Consider the following 19,567-nt stretch of genomic DNA (forward strand, 5'->3'; position numbering starts at 1 on the left):
ATTTCGCAGGGGGTAAGTGGAGGTTGAGACAGGAAGGGGTAGGGAATAAAGGGCAGGGGGTGTGGTGAGCGGTTGGAAACAGCAAGCCCTGCAGAGAAGTTTCATCCATCACAGTCCGGGCCTGGTGCACTAAATGAACGATAGCAATAGATGTGGGAGATGCAGGTAGAGGGGAAGAGAGAGGAGGGATAGAAAAATGAGATTATAGGCAGGGTTATACCTAGGGGTGGGGATGACAGAGCAGTTGTGCTGGGTACAGGGATGATGAGGAAATGATCGGGACCTTGTCCATGTGGTCCTATTTGCATGATTTACAATCCAAAGTTTGGATTTAGGACAGCAGAAGTCTCATTACTTTCCGGGCAGACTCAGACTTACTGTCTGCAGTCTTTCCAGAGATGGGATTTTCAGAGGATTCTGGTGGCAATACATCCTGGTTACAGGAATGATATCTATAGAGGGAAGGTCTTAGCATTTTGTTCTCTGAGGTTATAAAACTGAAGATAAGGGATGGTGGAAAATGCTACATACAGAGACAATAGGAGGATTTCAAATGTTTCATGGCCCAGAGGCAATATGATCTGCAAGGAACAGTGGGCTGTTTGTAAGCCAAATGGCTGGGTCAGACATTTTTCACCTTGTAATAAGGCTTGGCTTTTGCACAGAGCCATTTGCTTCCAGGAATGAATGGATGGATGAATGAATGAATGAATGAACGAACAAAGGAAAGAATGAATAAATTAAGAATGGGAACCAAGACATGACCTGTCACCCATCTCTATTCTCTTAATACTGAGCAAAATATATTCGTGTAACTGGAAGCCAGAAGTTTTTCAGAGTACAGTGTTATTCAGAGTTAATGTAGACATCTAGCCCCAGAAGGAATAATGAATACACACACACTTACGTATGTACACACATTCTATTCAGAAAATACTGAAGATTTAAAAATTGATCCTGAGGATTCCAAACTTTCTATAGATTCAATTTCCTTTCTCTTACCTTTTATCTTGGAGAGATGCCTTAACCTCAAAGGAATTTTTCTCCAATCTTCTAATTTATTAACTTAACAGGTGCTCATTAAGAGCCAGACATTGTGTCAGGTTCAGAAAAATCCCAAACTGAAGGGGGTACGAACCTTCCCACCCAGAAGGCACACAACTTTTTAAGGAGAGTAATCTATCCAACCTAACAATAACAGATAGCCAGCCTTTACTGATATAAGATCTTCACAGTTAATATGGTGATCTCATACACCTTGTCTCCTCTGATCCTCAGATCACCAGTTCTGTTTTGCAGGTGAAGACATGGAGGCAGGCAGATGGAGGTTATAATGAACCCAAAGATGCACAGCTAATAAATGGCAGAGCCAGGCCCCATGCAAGTGTTCTGATAACAGATCCTGTGCATTACCCACCGCTCCATGACTGCTCCAGGCTGCCAGGCTCTGGCACTGGTGGAACGTTTGGATTCACTAAAGGGAGATGAGCTAAGGGGATTAGAGAGAAGTCACACGTCGACAGTTTGCTTGATGCCACGAAGCTCCTTTGAGAAAGGGATTAGTCGTGATGTTGCTAGTATAAAGCAAATTTCTATCTCCTCTGCTGTTCTTGCAAATCTGGCTTTCCTGGATAAACCTACCTACACCCAAGAATTGCAGGAAAGCAATCGCACAATAAGGCATCCCAGTCTGGGGAGTGTGTTTCCCCCCACTTAGCAGCAGAGAGAGCAGATTTGATTTATGGGACTAAACACCCATCTGCGAGGCCCGGCCCCAGCCCATCTCATCTCAACCAGTCATCCGGACATCTACAGGCTGCCCTCCCCTGGAGAGAGTGAGGAGTTGCTGGGTGATTTCTTGTGTGTGCAAGATGGTGAACACAACTTACTTATGCTCCCATCTAGTCTGTGAGCTCCTTGAGTTTGGGGGAGATGGATTCACACTTGCTTTTCTTCTCCTTCTTGACCAAACATACAACAGGGGCTCAAAAAAGGTCTTTTGTGTTTCATGGAATAGGAATTAAAATTGAGGTCAGTTTTAGGAGAATTAAAATCTACAAATGGGCAGAAATTACCCAACCTGGGACAAGTCCATGCATGGGCCCTGATCTCTGGGTTTTATGGTTCTTATACTCAGATTAAGCAGAGGTGACTGCAGAACGCTGTACAGCCAAGGAGGCTTGTGAGTAACCACGCCGGCCCTCCCACCCAGAGAAGCAGGCCTTTTGGCCACCTCATCAGTATCAGAGATCTGGCATTTCTACTGCGGTAGTCCTGACCTGTGCATTCATTTGCAGTTGTGAAGAGTTGTTCAGCTGTCTGCCTTTTCCAGACTTGGTGACAAATAATCTGTACCACAATTTACACATTCCCTGGCAATCATAAACTCTTATCTCTTGAGGGCAAAGAAGCCAGGTTACATTCTCTCCTTTTTCTTTCTGGGCCCATTCTTTGCCTTCCAGGGCTCAGACACATGGAAATGTTCCAGTGCTCAGTTTGGAGATAGGGGTCCAGAGTGTGGTCATTATTTCAGTATCTTTGCCTATTTGTGATAATTATCCCTTATTCTAGTCTGTTTCAGACATTTTCCAGAGGCTGAGCACTGTTATGTGCCGGAGCCTCAGATAGTTGGGGCCTTGATTCTGCTCTCACCCGTCCAGGAGGCAGGCAGATAGACAGAAAATCTCAATGCATGAAAACACGTGTTCTTTAAGGTCCAAGATGAGCACAGAAGAGGAAGTAGTGATCTCCATGGGGCTGGTTTTCTGGAGGTTATCAGCATGGGATTCCTGGAGGAGGCAAATTCTCTACTGAGTTTTAAAGGATTAATAGAACAGATCAGATGAATAAAGGCAGAGAGAGGGACTTCTGGTTGGAAGGAATTGCATGTTTTATAGCATTTAGATATAAAATATTATGGTGGGTTGGATGGAAGGCAGTTTTGAATTGTATAACTGTTGGGTCTGACTGGGAGTTGGAAAGACAGCATCATCAAGATGCTTGTGAGCCCTGTTGTGTGTGTGGGGAAAGGCTGGATTGTGCAGGAGTGGGGGGCCAAGGGGAGGTGGGAAGCAGAAATGGGCTGTGTGAGGGCAGGGTGGAGGGTACACTGGAGAGGGATGAAATGTATGGTAGGCACATTTGGATCTTAGGTCCATCCAGGGAGGGCTCTACCACCATCCTGAAGTTTCAGTGTCTATGAAAATATTTACCATGGCATTTTCCTAAATAATTTTCTTCTCTTAGGATATCACAGAATATGATGCACCCATTAGAAGGGACAGTTATGGCCACACTGTCTCTTCTCTGGAATTGTGTTGGATTTGTATGTAGAAGCAGGGTTGCCAAGTGCATTGGAAGTGGGCTCCATAAGTGTATCTACAACATGGAATGGTGCCCACTGTACTGCTGGCCTGGAGTCCCCACTTCAAGACAGCACCACCCTGCCATCTCTTACCTGCACAGTATCCTGGTGGAAGAGTGCTTTCACTTAGAGCATCCCTCACCCTCACCCCCAGCCTATGTAAGAATTCTCATGAGCTGGGAGGAAAAGGAGCAATGGTCCAGATTTATGGGTGAAGAAATTGAGATAGAGCAGTTAAGTAATATGTCCAAAGTCACTTAGCTGTTAAGTGTCAGAGCTGGAGCTCAGATCCAGGTCTTCTGATTTCATATCCCTGTACCAAAAATTAGGACTATATAGGTTAAAAGAAAAGATTATGAGATGATGGGGGATGGACAGGCTCAAGCAGTGATAGAAATAAATCAGAAGAAGAATAGAATATTTATTGAGTGTCTCGGATCCATTCTATTGCATACCACTGTCTCTTCTTGGAAGGTACTGAGTCCCATTTCCTTATTTGAAAACAGAAGAATCTGAAGCCCAAAGAGGTGATATAATGTGCTTGAGGTCATACAAGTTAGTAAGTTTTGAGTTTATTTCTATTAACCAAACTTTAGAACAATGCAGAAAAATAATGGAGCAAGCTCAAGAGAAAGGATGGCCAGAGACCTCAAAATAATGACATTGGGGAACAGCTAAGGGAACAATGAAGATTTATCTGGGAAGAGAGAGAGCTCAGAGTAGATATGTCACTAGGCACGCTGTGTGTGGCTCTGAGGAGGATCCATAAATCAAAGTGTGGACACTCCTGATTGATGGACTTTGGTTTACTATAAGAAAAGACTTTTCTAGAGTGAGAGCCATCTCAAACTGGAGCTGTGACATTGGCACATAGTGAGCTCCTTGGCTTTGGAGGAGTTCAAAATCTTAGAGATACTGTGTACGATTTAAGCATTATTTGAGGTTGAGTAATGGTTCTTTCTAACCTGGAAAATTTCAGATTCTCACCCATCATTCATTGATTCACCAGAACATAAACTCACTCCAAGTGTGGACCATGCTTGTTTCTTTCACAACTTTATCTTCAGTTCCTAGAATATTACCTGACACAGAAGAGCTGCAGAGTTGCAAGAAAGTGAGTAAAAGTATGCAAGCCCCTTGAGAAAGAGGCTCAGAAAAGGCACATTGTCACTTCGGCTGCATTCGAGTGGCCAAAGCAGGTCATGGGACCAGCCTAGATTCAGAGAGAGTGGGAAAACAGACTCCACCTCTCAGTGGAAAGAGCTATAGTCATATTGCAAAGGGCACAGATATAGGCAGAAGTGGGAAATTGAGACCTACACAATCAGGGGAGAGGGTGAAAGAAGATACTCAATTCTGATTTCTCACTGGTCGATTTTTCATCTGTGGTTCAGTCACACTGCACTTGGCTTCCTGTTACCCACTCTGATTCAGGACCATTTATTCACTCTCTCTTTTCCTCATCCCTATTCCCCTTTCCCTTCACCTGCAAAGTTCTAGCAAACTGGCTGGATGGGGATACTGTGGCAGGAATTGTGGAGAGAGAGGTATAGAATGTGTCAAGAATACAGCAGAGGTCTGAGTCAGGGCCAGGACAGTTGGGTGGTTTTTGAGTTAAAATTGTAGAAAGAGGTTCAAGGATGTTGCAAAGTGAGGGCTTATGGTGAAGGTCACGGTGAGTATCAGTGGTCTAGAGGCTGTAAGGTCCATGAGAGTAGAGACTGGGTCTGTTTTCTTCATTAATGTATACTCTGTTCCTATACAGAGCAGGTGATCATTAAGCATGTGTTGAATCCATGGATGTATATATGCATGAATGAATGGTTCTGGTAATGGTCAGGACTGGGAGCTGTATTCAATTTAGAGGATCGTTAAGAGAATGGGCTCTAGGGCCTTGCAGATCTCAGTTTAATTATCAGCTCAACCACTTATTAGGTGTAATGTCTCTGGCCTTCAGTTTTCTAATCTGGAAGAATGGGTCATAATAAGTATGACCTGAAAGGTTCGTTACAGGGACTCAGCATATTAAACTGTGCAGCCCAATGGCTGGCATGGAGAGTTCTTGAAAATTGGTAGCTATTAATATTGGGAGTGGTGGGTTTGAAGCGTGTAAATGGGTCAGCTGGGAGCAAATCCAATAGACACAGAGCTCTAGAAGGGATACTGACCCCTCAGGCCTGGAAGAACAGACTTGAGTCTGTGCTCCTTTTTTTTTCAACAAAGACAACAGAATCACCCGTAAAAATGTTATTAACAACAAAGCAGCTTTTGCTTTTCTAAGCCCCAGATGCTATGTTTCCCATTCAGTACTACACAAAGCCATTTGTTTCCATGGTTTTCCATCTCTGGTACTTTGAGTGAAGGGTGGGGACTCATGGGGAGAGGAGGGAAGCATGGAAAATTATTGGGCATTTATGAGTAAAATTTTACTCCCTCCATGTTTGGAACGATGCTGGCTCCGAGCCCTTGTGGGGGGACATCTGCATGGACTCAGCCAACCAGCACTGGCCAATTCCTGTGACCACACGTCCCATGACAGTGAAATGTCTTTGTGACAATAGGTTTTCAATGGTCTCTTTTTCTCGGTTACTACCCAGTGTGCAAGCCAGAGCTTCTAACCGGAATCCAAGCCTCTAAGGGCGGGCACCAATGTTTATAAGGTTGTATGCCTGTAACATTTACCTCTCTGGTACCTGTTTCAATTATCTGCCCCCAATGAAGTGGCTTTACAACCATTTATTTGCTTATAAATTGGTGTACCAGGCAGGACTCAGCTGGGTAGTTTCTGTTATCAGCCCCCAAATGAAGTGGCTTTGAAACTCATTACTCATCAATTGGTATATCAGGCAGGACTCAGCTGGGTAGTTCTTCTGCTCATCTTACCTACTCATGTCAAATGTCATGTGGACATTTGGAGGCTCAGTTGGGCTTGGAAATCCAGAGTGGTTTCCTTCACATGTGTGTCCCTTTGGCTGAGATGCTTAGAACATTTGGGGGTGAACAAGGCACCCCTGTCTCCCCACTTGGTCTCTCCAGTAGACTGGTCAGGCCCTTTGACCTGGTGGCTCAGGGCCCCAAGAGGGCTAAAATGGGAGCTTTTTGGTCTCCCAGAGCCTAGACCTCAAACTGGCACAGTGCCACTCCCTTCACATTCTGTGGGCCAAAGTGAATCACAAGGCAGCCCAGATCAAGGGCAGGAGACGTGGATTCCAGCTCTTGAAGGGCAGGCAGAGTGTTGTGTGGTTGCAGGGACATAAAGAATTGCCAATGACCTTCCTGGCATAGGGACCACCCTGATCCTCCCCCTCCTGCCCTCAGTTACCTCATTTGCAGAAGATCACATACAAGGCCCTGCAGGGGGAGGAGCCTGCCTGGAGGTATGCAGACAGATGGGAGTGGTGAGACCAGAGCCCCCACCTCCCGACTCCACACTCAGTGCACATGCAGTCTTGCTGTCATCTCCTTGGGAAAGACTGGAAATCTGGGAGCCCAAGCTGGAGTCCTAGGACAAGTCTCCGGAAGTAGAATAAGGATTTGGGGGCCCCAGGTTGCAAAGAGGACTAGGTGTTGGGCTTCCGTTAGGGGTGTTCATCTTGGACCACTGACGTAGAACCGGTCTGGTGCCCTGGCGTAGCTGAGTGGCCATGGATGATGTCCAGTTCCTTCCATGCTGTAGGAAGATATGCTTCAGGAATCTAGCTGTGTGAGTCTGGTTGTGAAGAGGGGCTGGGGGATGAGCATGGCGGTCCCTACTTGGGGGCCACGTGGGATGACAGGCTGTGGCGGGGGTGGTGGCAGTGGCTGGCCCATGAGGTCTCAAGATCTGGAAGAAAGTATAAACTGTGCCCCATCCACATTTACACACACACACACACACACACACATCTCCTTATTAACTATTTGCTATCAAAGCACCGCACACACAATGAGAACCTTCCTCTGGTCTCCCTTCATGCCCGTGAGCCCCACTGAGGGCAAGGGCGGCCATTGTGGTCACGTTTGGACCCTGAGCATGCATCTCAGAGCAGACGTTGAATAAATGAATGAGCCCAACTGCAAGTAATGGTCTCCCAGAGGCATTTGAACTGTGGGAAGGCCAAAGAATGAGCAGCAACCCAAGAGGGAAGCCAAGTCTCAGTTGGCAGGACATATAGCTGAGCAGGACTCGCCTGCTTGGAAGTCTCTATGAGCACTTCCAGACACGTCTCTGGACACCATTCCTTCAACCTGAAATAAATGGATCTGCAAAAGGCCACGTCCTCCAGGGACTCCCCAAGGGGAAGAAGAACATCGAAGCAGACAGACGAGCTCGGGATCTCCCTTCTCTGAGAGTTGTTATGCTCCCTTCACCCGAAAGGGCTTCCTCCTTCTTCAAGGAGATGCGGATCAGCAGCAGGCACTGGGATTGAGGTTCACCCCTGTCAGGGACCCTATAAGAAGCAGGCTTCCCCCCCGCCCCCCCACTGCCTCTGAGCTATAGCCACATCCTATTTGCAGCCCTGGAGATTAAGGACGGAAATTTGACTTTTTAATTTTATTATTCTTGTTCTTCCTTCCTGCTTCATTAGAACCATGTTATTGGCCTAAAATACTGTATATAAACGATGCTCTAAGGCCCATCTGGAAGCCTGGCTTCTCTGGGGATATAATTACGCTAAGCGACACTCACAAGGGACAGTACAATTTAGCTTCTACCTGGGCATCCTCTAGCAGCAAATCCCTCAATTCTTGAGAGGGGACTGGCTGCTATTCCTTCAGGGTTCCTGCTTCTTGGGGTGTGTGTGTGTGTATGTGTGTGTGTGAGTGAGTGAGAGAGAGAGAGAGAGGAAGAGAGATCCAAGGTATGGCCCACTTTCATTTTGTATGAGCTGTTGTGATAATTGATTGCCACTTTGCTGTGTCCTCAGCAGGGAGAGTATGCATGCTTTTGGAAGAGTAAAAGGTCACCAATAACCAAAAGGAGAATAGAGGTGCAGGTGATGGCAAGACTTTGCCCTCTGCCTCTCTGTCCAGACTTAGGGCTAGATTCGGGTTAGTTTTCACAACTGGACGAGCGAGTAGCCCTACCCGGAAGGAGGGCCTTGGCTCTTGCCTCCAGCACTATCCGAGGGCATTGGGCTCAAAGGCATCAAGCAAGGATTCAAACTGCTTCCAGGCTTTGGCCCATTTGTAAGAAGCCTCTTAGCTCCTGGGAGCCTTGGTTTCCCCCTATGTAAGGAAACTAATAACCCTTACCCTGCTTATCTGCAGACTGCCTGGGAGAAATCATTGTGTTAGTGAAGGTCAAAGTGTTTTGTATTCATTCAAGCAAATATTTGCTGAAGCCCCACTCTGTGCATGGATTAACAGTTCTTATCTTTGCAGGGATCACGACCTTGCAAACTGTAAATTATGAAGCCCTAAACAAAGGCAAAGTTGTAAAACGTATACATTTGAATTCATCTTGCACGTGCAGGATTGGGAGAATTCCTACCAAGCCAAGGGTGCCCAGGTGTATGCCTCTCAACACCCCTTCTTTCTTTTTTTATTTGAGAGAGAGTGCACAGAGGGAGAGGGAGAAGCAGACTTCCCGCTGATCAAGGACCCCCCCGCCCCGATTCAGGGCTTGATCTTAGGACCCTAAGATCATGACCTGAGCAGAAGGCAGATGCTTAACCAACTGAGCCACCCAGGCACCCTTCAAACCCCCTTTTTACTTGTTGCTAATCACGTTATTATTCCTCATGCTGTCTCCACCTTTCTCCCCCCATCCCCAGCTCCTTTTATCTTCTCTCTCCCTCTCAGCATTTTTAGCTCCGCTCAACACTGCCCTTTATCACACACCATTATAACAGACCTTTAAAATAAACCTGGTAATGCATAGCATGCATATAGAAAAAAGGAGAAAGTGAAGTCGTACAGCTTAATGCATTATCACAAGAGGATGCAACTGTAAGTGGATCAAGGAATCCAGAATCAACCAGTAACCTGGGTGGCTGCTCATCACACCCCTCCAGTATTCGCCTCCCTTCTCCCTCAGTGGTAAGCAGGCTTACCACTACTTCTGTGAACTTGGGGAAAATGTTCAATTTCCCTGGGCCTTAGCTGTTGCATCTTGGAAATGGATGATCAGATCTGCCTGGCAGGGTATATTTTATGGGGTATCATAGTCTGCTCAGGCTGCCATAACAAAATACCATCTGCTAGGTGGCTTAAACAACAGAAATTTATTTCTCACCGTTCTGGAGGCTGGAAGTACAAGATCAAGGCCGATTTAGCTTCTGGTGAGAGATTTCTTCCTGACTTGCTGCCTTCTTGCTGTGTCCTCACGTGGCAGAGAGAGAAAAAGATCAGTGTCTCTCTCTTCTTAAAAGGTCACAGTGTTATCAGATTAGGGCCCCACCCTTATGACCTTGTCTAACCTTTTGTACCTTCCAAAGCCCCTACCTCTCTCCAGATGTAATTACATTTGGGGTGAGGGCTTCAGCATATAAATTTCAGAGGGGACACCATTCAATTTCTTGCACAGGGAATAAATGAGATCACTGATACAAACAGGCTTCATGAACTCTGAAGAGCTGTACCCATTTGGATGGTGGTAGGAGAGTACTGGTTGTATTGGACAAGCCACAGTGAGAGCTGAGTAGCAGAGCTGGGGGAAGGATGGAAAGAGGGGAAAGAGAGCCAGAAAGGTTCAGTCCAAGAAGACTACCCACCCCGTGTGCGTGAGGAGGGCAGGCAGCCCAGCAAGAGGAGCAGGAGAGCATTTCAGAGGAGCAGGGGAAGATTTTACGTATTCACTGAAGATCTGTGCTCATCTCCAGGACCACCTGTGAGAGCCAGGGCTCATCTGCTCCAAAACTCCTTCCAATATTTTTGTTACTCCAGACATCTCCTCCTGTGAAGCTATGGTTAATGGCTGCTGGTGGAAAAAAAATAAATAAAAATGTTCCTAGTAGAGTATGTAAATGAGATCGCATGCGTGCATTATTAAAAGAGTAAATCCGTAGCCAGGAGCAGATGTATGTGAAGCAAGGTTAATTCAACGTGACGCCTTTACACACCAGTAGGACTGAAAGCTCCCTGAGGGCAGGACTCCTGTTTGAGATGCTTCCGTGTCAGCTGCAGCTTCTAACGTAGTTCCTAGGACGATGTAGGCTCTGAAGATAGGTTTGCTGAAAGATAAAATCTCTCTAAAAGACATATATTGGGAAGGCAAAGAAAGGAGAGGAGATTCTCTTGGTTTGAAGCACTGAGTCCCGCCAACGGGCAGGGGTGGGGTCCGACATCGGCTTCCATGGAGGCAGAGTGGGCTGCATGCACCTGTGCCCCCCGGGAGCTCTCTCAGCTCAAAGTATCTCCACTTCTAATGCCAGAGGGGAATAGATTCTACCACCGGGGCTTTATTCCTTTTTTTTTTTTTTTAAGATTTTATTTATTTCAGAGAGAGAGAGAGAGCAAGCATGAGTGGGGGCAGAGGGATGTGGAGGGAGAAGCAGACTCCCCGCTGAGCAGGGAGCCTGATGTGGGACTTGATACAGGACTCGATCCCAGGACACTGGAATCATGACCGGAGCCAAAGGCTGACGCCTAACCTACTGAGCCACCCAGGCACCCCGGGGCTTTATTCCTTTGCATTTCTCTCTTTCTTCCATTTTGAAAGGTAACACCCACAGGCACACCAAATTCGGCATCCGCGACTCTGCTTCATTATTTCCAGGCTGTGTCAACTCAGTTATCTCTAAACCTCATTTTCTCATCTGTAAAGTGGAGTATGATAGCAATACTTGCCTCCCTGGGCTGTTTGAAATGGTCCATGGAAGTAACATAATGAATGTGCAGAAGGGTAGTTATTATTATTCCCACTTTAAAGGTGAGAATGTGACATGGGGAGACACAGTGTCCTGTGCAGAAATCTCCACCTGGTTTTAAGAAGCTAATCAGTGGGCTTGCTGTGGGTGGGGCTCTGTTCTAGGTCCACAACCCTGAAGGAGATTGCAGTATGCCAAAGAAGTCGCATCTGAACTGACAGAAAGTGACACTAGCTCTCGGGGTCCCTAGAGAATTGCAAAAGAGCATGTGCTCGGGTTGGTCCGGGGAGGGAAAGGGGTGGTTTCTTGAAAGGGGTGGTTTCTGCATGGATAAAGGGGAAGGAGAATCCACCCCTTAAAAGCCTGAGCAGTGATGGCATCAGACCCATGACTGTGGAACCAGGCGAGGGTGTCTGGAAAGATGCCCATGAATTTCAGTGATTGGGAAAGTGGAGAATGCTTCAAAGCATTCCTTCAGCTGGCAGCTCGGGGGGGCATTGGGATATTTGGGGCTGGGGGCAAACTTGGCTGAGACCTGGTTCTCCTCGGAGTGCTTCTTTACTGGCAGGAGGAAAGTAGGAAGCTGGCACAGGCAGAAGGGAAAACTGGCCCGTTTTCCGGCCTCGGAGGACATGATCACCTTTCTTAGTTTGCTTTATCATTTTGGCACCAGGTATGGTTAATATTTTCAGCGTTCTTATTAATATTTCATGGGAGCGCTTTCGTTTTCCCCTTAAACATGTATATAGAGTGGATTGCCACATTCCTGGGTAATTTTATTAAATCCAGAGGCCAATTTTCTTTTCTCTTTTTTTTTTTTTTTTTACAACAGTCCATTGCTTTGATTTTATGAGGAACATCAATAGGGGAAAAAAGGAGTTGCTGAATAGAAATCTGCTTTATAAAGCAAAATATCTAGAAACTCACCTATTCATTTTTAAGTAGGAGAATGCTGCAGCTGTAAAAACAGTCACCTCTTGTACTTTTATACACAGACACGTGGATGTGTTTAAATGAAAGCGGGCAGCATCAGGCCACTCCTGGCCAGCCGTGGGTCTCTGTGAGCACAGCCTCGTGCCGTTGGTGTGGGGGCCGTCAGGTGTTGGCTCACCCCTGAGCCTTGCCTGCCTGGGTCTCCGTCCTGGCAAGGCCACCAGCTCAGGGTGTGACCTCGCACACATGGCTCTCCCTGGCTCTGCCCCCCTTCCCTCACCTGCACAATGCAAAATGCGCTAGGTTGGCCCACGCGCTCTGGGAGGCCCAGTCCACTTCTGGCATCCCAGGAGTCAGCGGATCCTGAGAAGGACTTGTCTGGGGACTGCGAGAGCCACGGGGAGATGAACAAGCACATTCTTATTTAGTTCAAAGAAACAACCAAATTAATTAAAAGAACCACTTTTATTGAGTTAGCAGTGAGTAGAGAAATCACGAGATGAGTGTTTTTGGAAACCTTTCCAACTTACGATGAAAACAAACCCAAGATAACAATGAGCCTCCCCATGTTCCAGCGCAGTCTCTGTGGGAATGAGAACACCTAGGTGTGGAGGGCTGTTCCCTGCCCCCCATCATTTCCAAGGCAGAGCACAGATCATCTATGCGGGCCTAGCCTGTCTCCTGCTCCCCAAACCGCCAGACATTTACAGAAGCTAATGCCTTCCAGCGGCCGCGGGGCTCCTGGTTCTCATTAAGACTTCAGGGCAGGCGTGCTGCTACCGGGAATACACACCTTGACACGGGGTCCAGGGGTGAGGGTGGCTGAGAGAGGAGTCCGCCTTCCACAGTCTCTGCCGTGAATACTCCAAAGCTGCTATGGCGAGACTCTAAATCTGCAAGCAGTTACTGTTTGCTAAGCTCCTTCTATGCACTGAGCTCTCTCTAACCCTCAGAATTCTGTGAGATCACATCCCCCCCCGAGCCCATTTCACGGATGGGAAAGCCGAGGCTGAGACGTGAAGCCTCTTCGACAAAGTCAGATAGCTGGTAGGCCAGACACGATTCTGGGAGAGACAGCATCAACATTTTCTGCTTCTACCGGTCTGTGTTCCCTCCGAGGCCCTTGTACGTACACAGTCTCATTTGGTCCTCAAGCCATTTTGCCAACATGCACGAGGACAACATTTGTACCCCCATGTTTATGGGTGAAGCCACAGGAAGCTAAATGCCCAAGGCTAAAGGATTAGCAAATCAGGTCTAAAACTCAAATCCGACTCCTCGCCTCCTTCAAATGGTCTCACAATTAACAGTGGGAAATAAAGAGTATTTAATAAAAATTTAAAAAAAAAAATTTCCTTTAGCATGAATGTAGGGCTGGAGAGAATCTTACAGATAATCTGAAGGAGGGGCTGGTAGGTCATCTGAGGTATTAGGAGGGACCCAGTGGACCCAGGGTCTCCCCGAACATTTTTGCAAGTTTGGATGTGAATATGTGTAAGTGCTTCACTCGGTGACAGGCATGACCCCTGGGCAGTACTTTCTGTGATGGGAGGGTCTGAGGCTCTCTCGTGCATTGGGATGTCCGGGCATCCAGCACAGTCTTGGCACACAGCAGGTGCCGCATAAAAGGTGGTGGAATTAATCAGATTCTTAAAAAGTTCTGTGATGCTATAAATATCTGTGAGTGCGTGCAAAGGCAGCAGTGGATCTCAGAAATCATCCCTTCAGCCTTCTTACCCTCCAGATGCAGACCCAGAGGCTGAGAGCGAGAGAGGTGCTAGCCTTGGGTGCACTTGGGCAGGGCAGGTCTGGGAGCTGGGTCTTAGTCTCTGCAGGGAGCACCCCCCGCCGGGGGCCTCCTGCAGTGAGAACAAAGTGCTGTGCACCAGAGGCCCCAGAGGACGCAGGCAGGCCAGCCTGGAATGGCTTGCATTCAGCAAGTCACTCTCTTTGCAAAGGGAAGGTGCTAAAGTGCTTGAGAAAAGAGATTCTCTTAAGTAGGTTAAACACTCCCCCACTCCCCAGCCTCATTTACACTATTCCTTTGCTCAGCAGACTGTGACTTCCCAGATAGTACTCAGGTACATGCAGCCCTATCCAGGTGTGAATGGTTCTAAACCAGAAAATATTGGGGTCTGAAATCAGCCTTGTGCTCTATGGAGAAGGCGCTGTCTGGATCTGGGTGGGCCGGAGGCTTGCACGGCGTGCATCCCCCACCCTGGTCAGGTTTCGAGCTGTCTCGGGGCGGGGGTGGGGGTGGGGTCACCACAGGTCCAGGCTGCTAGGAAACAGGCAGTGGAAGCCCAGGCAGAATTTCTGGGAAACAAAGAGTTTCTCTCCCCACTCCAACCATTTCTCTTCTGTCTGAGCCTTAATGAGCTTTTAGTGCCAGGAGGGAAAGCAGACGGGAAAGAAAACAGCCCAAAGTTGCTAATGGGATGGACAGTGAGCATGCAGCAGGAGTCCCTTCCGTTGGGGCCACCATCCTGTCCATGGTCTGCCTAAAAGGGAGAGAGGGCAGGGAAAAAAACAAGGGACTTTATAAGGAGGGAATTCTGTATAATCCATTTGTGCAAGTTTTGAGGATCCAGAATTAACCCTTTTGGCCTCATTAGTTGCTAAGTGGTGCTGGGATTAATATCGCCACACTCGCTGGGAATAGGAGGGGTTTGAAGCTGTTTCGATAAGGGGAGTCTCTGGCCGTTCGCTCCGTAGTGATGTCGGAGTAAACGGCTGGTGGGTGCTGGGGAACCCAGACCTGCTGGATTTCCAGCTCCTTACATATCACAGCCAGGTTTCTGGAGGTCCGTTCCAAAGCTGACTTAGAGCTTACGAGGAAGGCAGGCTTGGGTTCAAATCCTGCCTGCATGAAGTTAATCAGTTTCTCTCTGCCTTAGTTTCCCTATCTGTAGAATGAGGAGAGTGGCACCTGCCCCATAGGCTTTACTGAGGGTTCAATGAGATAATATCTATATGCTAGAGGGATAAAATAAATGACATTAAACTATGTGTTTGAGGCCTTCCATCCTCCCTGGCCCCATCTGCCCATATCTACCGACTAAAGAAATTGTCTCTGGAATCTACCAGCTCATATCATGAGCTTTTGCAGCAGTTCAGAGTCAGAATCTGAGCTGAGAGAGAGAATACACACATGCTGCAGACAGTATGGGAATTTACATCTCAAGGAGCCAAGAATGACTTAGGAAAGAGAAAACTAGAAGCAGAAGGAAAAGGGGGTGAGCATGGAAGAGAAGGGTGCAGTTGGGGGTAGGTCGACTTTGGGCTGAGGAGTTGACGGGAGGCATATGTAGAAAGGCTGTGGGAAGCTCTGAGGTGTGACCCATGGGGGCAAGAGGAATGTAGAAAAAGGTGTTTAACAAGAGTTGCAGATTCTAATGAACCACTTCTTTACTTCATATCAAGAAATCAGTAAAGATTGTAATTGCTTTTCAACTCTATCGTCTGCCAGGCTGGGTTTTCTTTTATGGGGACCAGATCAGACTATGTGGGGTTCCAGATTATATTTGGGTTACAGTTGAAGTGTCTAGCAGAGTGCTTGGCACATAGGAGATGCTAAATAAAATGTAGTTACTAAAGGATGTAGAGAATTTCAAGGGTGAATGGTCTATATCACTGCAATCGACTGTTTCACTTTCTAGTAATATTTCATTTAGGGAATGTTCTTTGGCTCTGAGTAGGTTGTGTAGGTGGGGCAGGAGGAGATCCCTGAATATAGGGGATTTGTGTCTAAACCCTGCCATGGGCGTGAACAGCGCTGGAGAGACACTGAGAGGGAGCGGGTCTGTTGTCATTAATGTCTTGGCTGAAATTGAAGAGAATGCTGGAAATTTTAAGTGAGGAAAGAAGCAATCAGCCAAAATCAGGCTTGGGTCACTCACAGCAGATACCAAACAGAGGTAGAGATGAGTCTTAGTTACAATGCCTTAGGGGAGTGGTTTGCAATCTTGTTTGCATATTAGAAGCACTTGGGGTGCTTTAAAAAGATTAACACGTGGCCTCATTGCGTATCAGCTGGCTTAGAGTTTCTGTGACTGGACCTAGGCATCAGTATTTTTTTTTTTTAAGATTTTATTTATTTATTTGACAGAGAGAGACACAGCGAGAGAGGGAATACAAGCAGGGGGAATGGGAGAGGGAGAAGCAGGCTTCCCGCGGAGCAGGGAGCCTGATGCGGGGCTCAATCCCAGGACCCTGGGATCATGACCCGAGCCGAAGGCAGACACTTAACGACTGAGCCACCCAGGCGCCCCTAGGCATCAGTATTTTTAAGAGATCTCCTTGAGTAACCTAATGCTGTGAATCTCTGCACTAAGGTGTTACAAATTCAATTCTGATCCCATCTGCTGACATCCCAGGTTTCTGAGACAGATTTAGAGGAAGGGAGAGAACATGTAGGAACAGCAGGGGTTTTAGGCAGCAAGAGTTTCCTCTCTCAGGGGAATACTGTGTCCATTGCTTCAGAAAGACCTGCACAGTTACTGGCAAGATTCAACTCAGGTGAAAGGGACTGGCAAGGATTAGATGAGGGGGCAGGACCTCATTGTGTGTCTAGGTCCGATAGTGCTAGAATGTCACTAACAAGGTAGACATTTTTTTGGAGAGGTTGAAGCTTAGTATTTCTACAAGAGTGTAGGGCCCAGGGCAATGATGATGGGGGTGAAGGTGGTGGGGATAGAAGTGATGGGGTGAAGATGATGGTAGGGAAGTGGTGGGGGTGGTGGGTAGAGGTGGTAGGGTGAGGGTCATGGGTGGAGGTGCTGGGGTGGAGGTGATGCAGTGGGGATGGTGGATGGAGGTGGTTGGGTGAAGATGATGGGTGGAGGTGATGGCGGGTGAAGGTGATGAGGTGAAGGAGATGGGGTGACCCTGATGGCAATGATGGGGGGTGATGATAAAGGTGGTGGGATGTGCTAGGAAGTGGTGGAAGTGCTGTCGATATTGGTGGGAATGTGGGCACTCATGGGTGGGAGTGATGGTGATAATGACATGATCCCCATCTGGGTGATAGGCGGCCTGAGTGATAGTGACTTGGTGGTGATGGTATCGGTAGTAGAGTGCTTGTACCTGTACTAGTTTCTATTGTAGTGTAACTAGTTACTGCAAACTTAGCAACTTACCATAATACCCATGTCAGTGGCTCTGGGTCAGGAGTCTGGGAGGGCCCCACTGTGTCTTGCACTAAGTGCCTGGCAATGCTGAGACTAAGGTGGTGGCAGAGCTGCACTCCTTACTGGGGGCTCTGGGAGAGAATCTATGTCCAAGCCCCATCGGCTTGTTGGCTAAATTCATTTCCTTTGGGTTGTAGGGCTGTGGTTCCCTTTCCGGTTGGCAATCAGCTGGAGCTGCTCTTAGGCGTCAAGCACCCCTTCTCGTGATTTCCATGTCATCCCCTGGAGCAGTGGTGGGTTTAGTTCCTCTCGTGATTCCCATCTCTCTGACTTTTCTGCCTGCTGCCTCTCCCTGACTCCAGTTGGAGGAAGTTCTCTGCTTTTCAGTGCACAGAGGATGAGAGTGGGCCCACTTGGATAGTCCAGGATACTCCTCCCCATTTTGAGGTCTGTAACCCTCATGACATCAGCACGTAACATATTCATGGGTTCCAGGGACACAGGCACGGATATCTTTTGGGGGGGGGTGGGGAATGTTCTGCAGAGATGATGCGGTGGTGATGATGGTGCCAGAGGTCCTCTCACTCTGACAAAGATGTCCTTCCCCAGTGCCAGAGCAGGTTCTCACTGGCTCAGAGGCTGGGCATGATGGAGCTCCAGGTGGCACAGCACTAGAGGACATGACTGGCTAGAGGACTGGGTTGTGGGGGGCAGGGAAGCTGTGCAGGAAGGGATGAGGAAGGCGGCCATATTTGTGACCTTCGTCAGTCCTCTTGTCCTTCACCTTGACCACCACTGAGGTTGTCTGTTACACATCTGTCTTCCTTTCCCCTAAGCTATTCTGTAAGCTCCTGAGGACAGAGTTGCTCTCATTCTGTCCTTCCTCACAGCTTTGAGCTCAGAGCTGGCTCTTGGTAGAGAGAGGAGGATGGGGACGTGATGGTTGTCGAGAGCTACTGTAGGCCAGGCATTTCTATATTTATTCGCTAACTGAGGTGTGCATCAGGATGCCTCCTTTACACCTGAGGAAACTGAGATTTGGGTAGGTTCTGTTACTTCTAAGTGTACTACAAGCAGCAGGCTGCAAAGCTCATTCAAAACCCAGCCTGGTTTTTGTTCTGCGGCTGTGCGCTGGCTTCCCCTGTAGCTGCTCAGTGGAGCCCAGTCCCCAAGTGACGGATGGAGAACAGGGAGAGGGTGCCCAGAGTGCTCCCCCACCTCGTCGCTTTTCCTAGTGTTGATCTGGGGCCCCGGGACTGTGGGAAAGGGGGGCAGTTGGCTACAACACAGCTCTGTTCCTTGGTAACCAAATCTGTAAGCACATTTATTTGTTTCAGCCTGTTTCAGGTAGATTTTCTCCAGATTTAATACATGAAACAAACATTGTGTTTGGCTGTGGATACTGGGAGAGAGATGGGAGAGAGGCCCAATCAGTCACTGTGACTTCCGTGGCAGATTGTCTGTGTGAGTATGAGACCCTGCCTTTGGCGGCTCCCACAAAGAAGGCTGGCCGGCCCTTGTCCCCATCACCGGAGGGCACACCGAGCAGCTGACTCTGCTCGTCCCTCCCAAGCTGCAGGTCACAGCCGCCGACCCACCCCCAAGTCTGACATCTCCCCTCCCCACCACCATCGCCTTCAGAGAACACACCCCCAGGCCCCCGACATGTCACAGCTGAAAGATTTCTTTTCTAGGTACTGTTTTAAAATTTGTTTAAAAGTATTTTTTTTTTTTTAAGGCTAGAGCCCATTGTTAAAAATAGTCCATCATGGCGATAGCTGTGTTTCAGTAAAGTTGTTAAAGAAGAAAAAGATGCCAACATGGGAGAGGTTTAGATTGGAGCAATCCTGATTGGAGCAGAGCATTCCCAGATTGGCCCCCCACTGAGGCTTCGGGGGCTGATTGGCCCTCGTTCTATTACTAAGGAAACAGACCCAGAGGTGGCAGGCGGGGTTCCCAAAATCATACAGTCAGACAAAGACTGACCCTGGACCAGAAGGCTTGTCTCCTGACCCCTGGTGTGTTGCCCTATCCCTCGAGTCGGATGACTTCCCTCAGAAGGGGGGCGGACAGGTGGGTATTTAAACCTGGAGACATCTCAGGAGGAGAGGAGGCAAAAAAGACATAATGTTAAGAACTCGTGGCCTTGGGGATTTCTCAAGGGATGCTCCACAGACTAAGCCTGAGGCCCCTGAGCGTGTGTAAGGATTCTGGGCAATCAGGGCGGGAGAGGGCAGACGGTGAGGAGTTCTGTAGAAGCTATGACCTACCTCACTCATCAAAGCCCAGCTCAGCCACACCCCTGAACTGACACCCAGTGCAGGGGCCCCCTAGGGCAGGCTGACCTGGAG

This window comes from Leptonychotes weddellii, chromosome 15 (assembly GCF_054177405.1).
Source record: "Leptonychotes weddellii isolate Sample4059 chromosome 15, ASM5417740v2, whole genome shotgun sequence".
In the NCBI taxonomy this organism is placed as follows: Eukaryota; Metazoa; Chordata; class Mammalia; order Carnivora; family Phocidae; genus Leptonychotes; species Leptonychotes weddellii.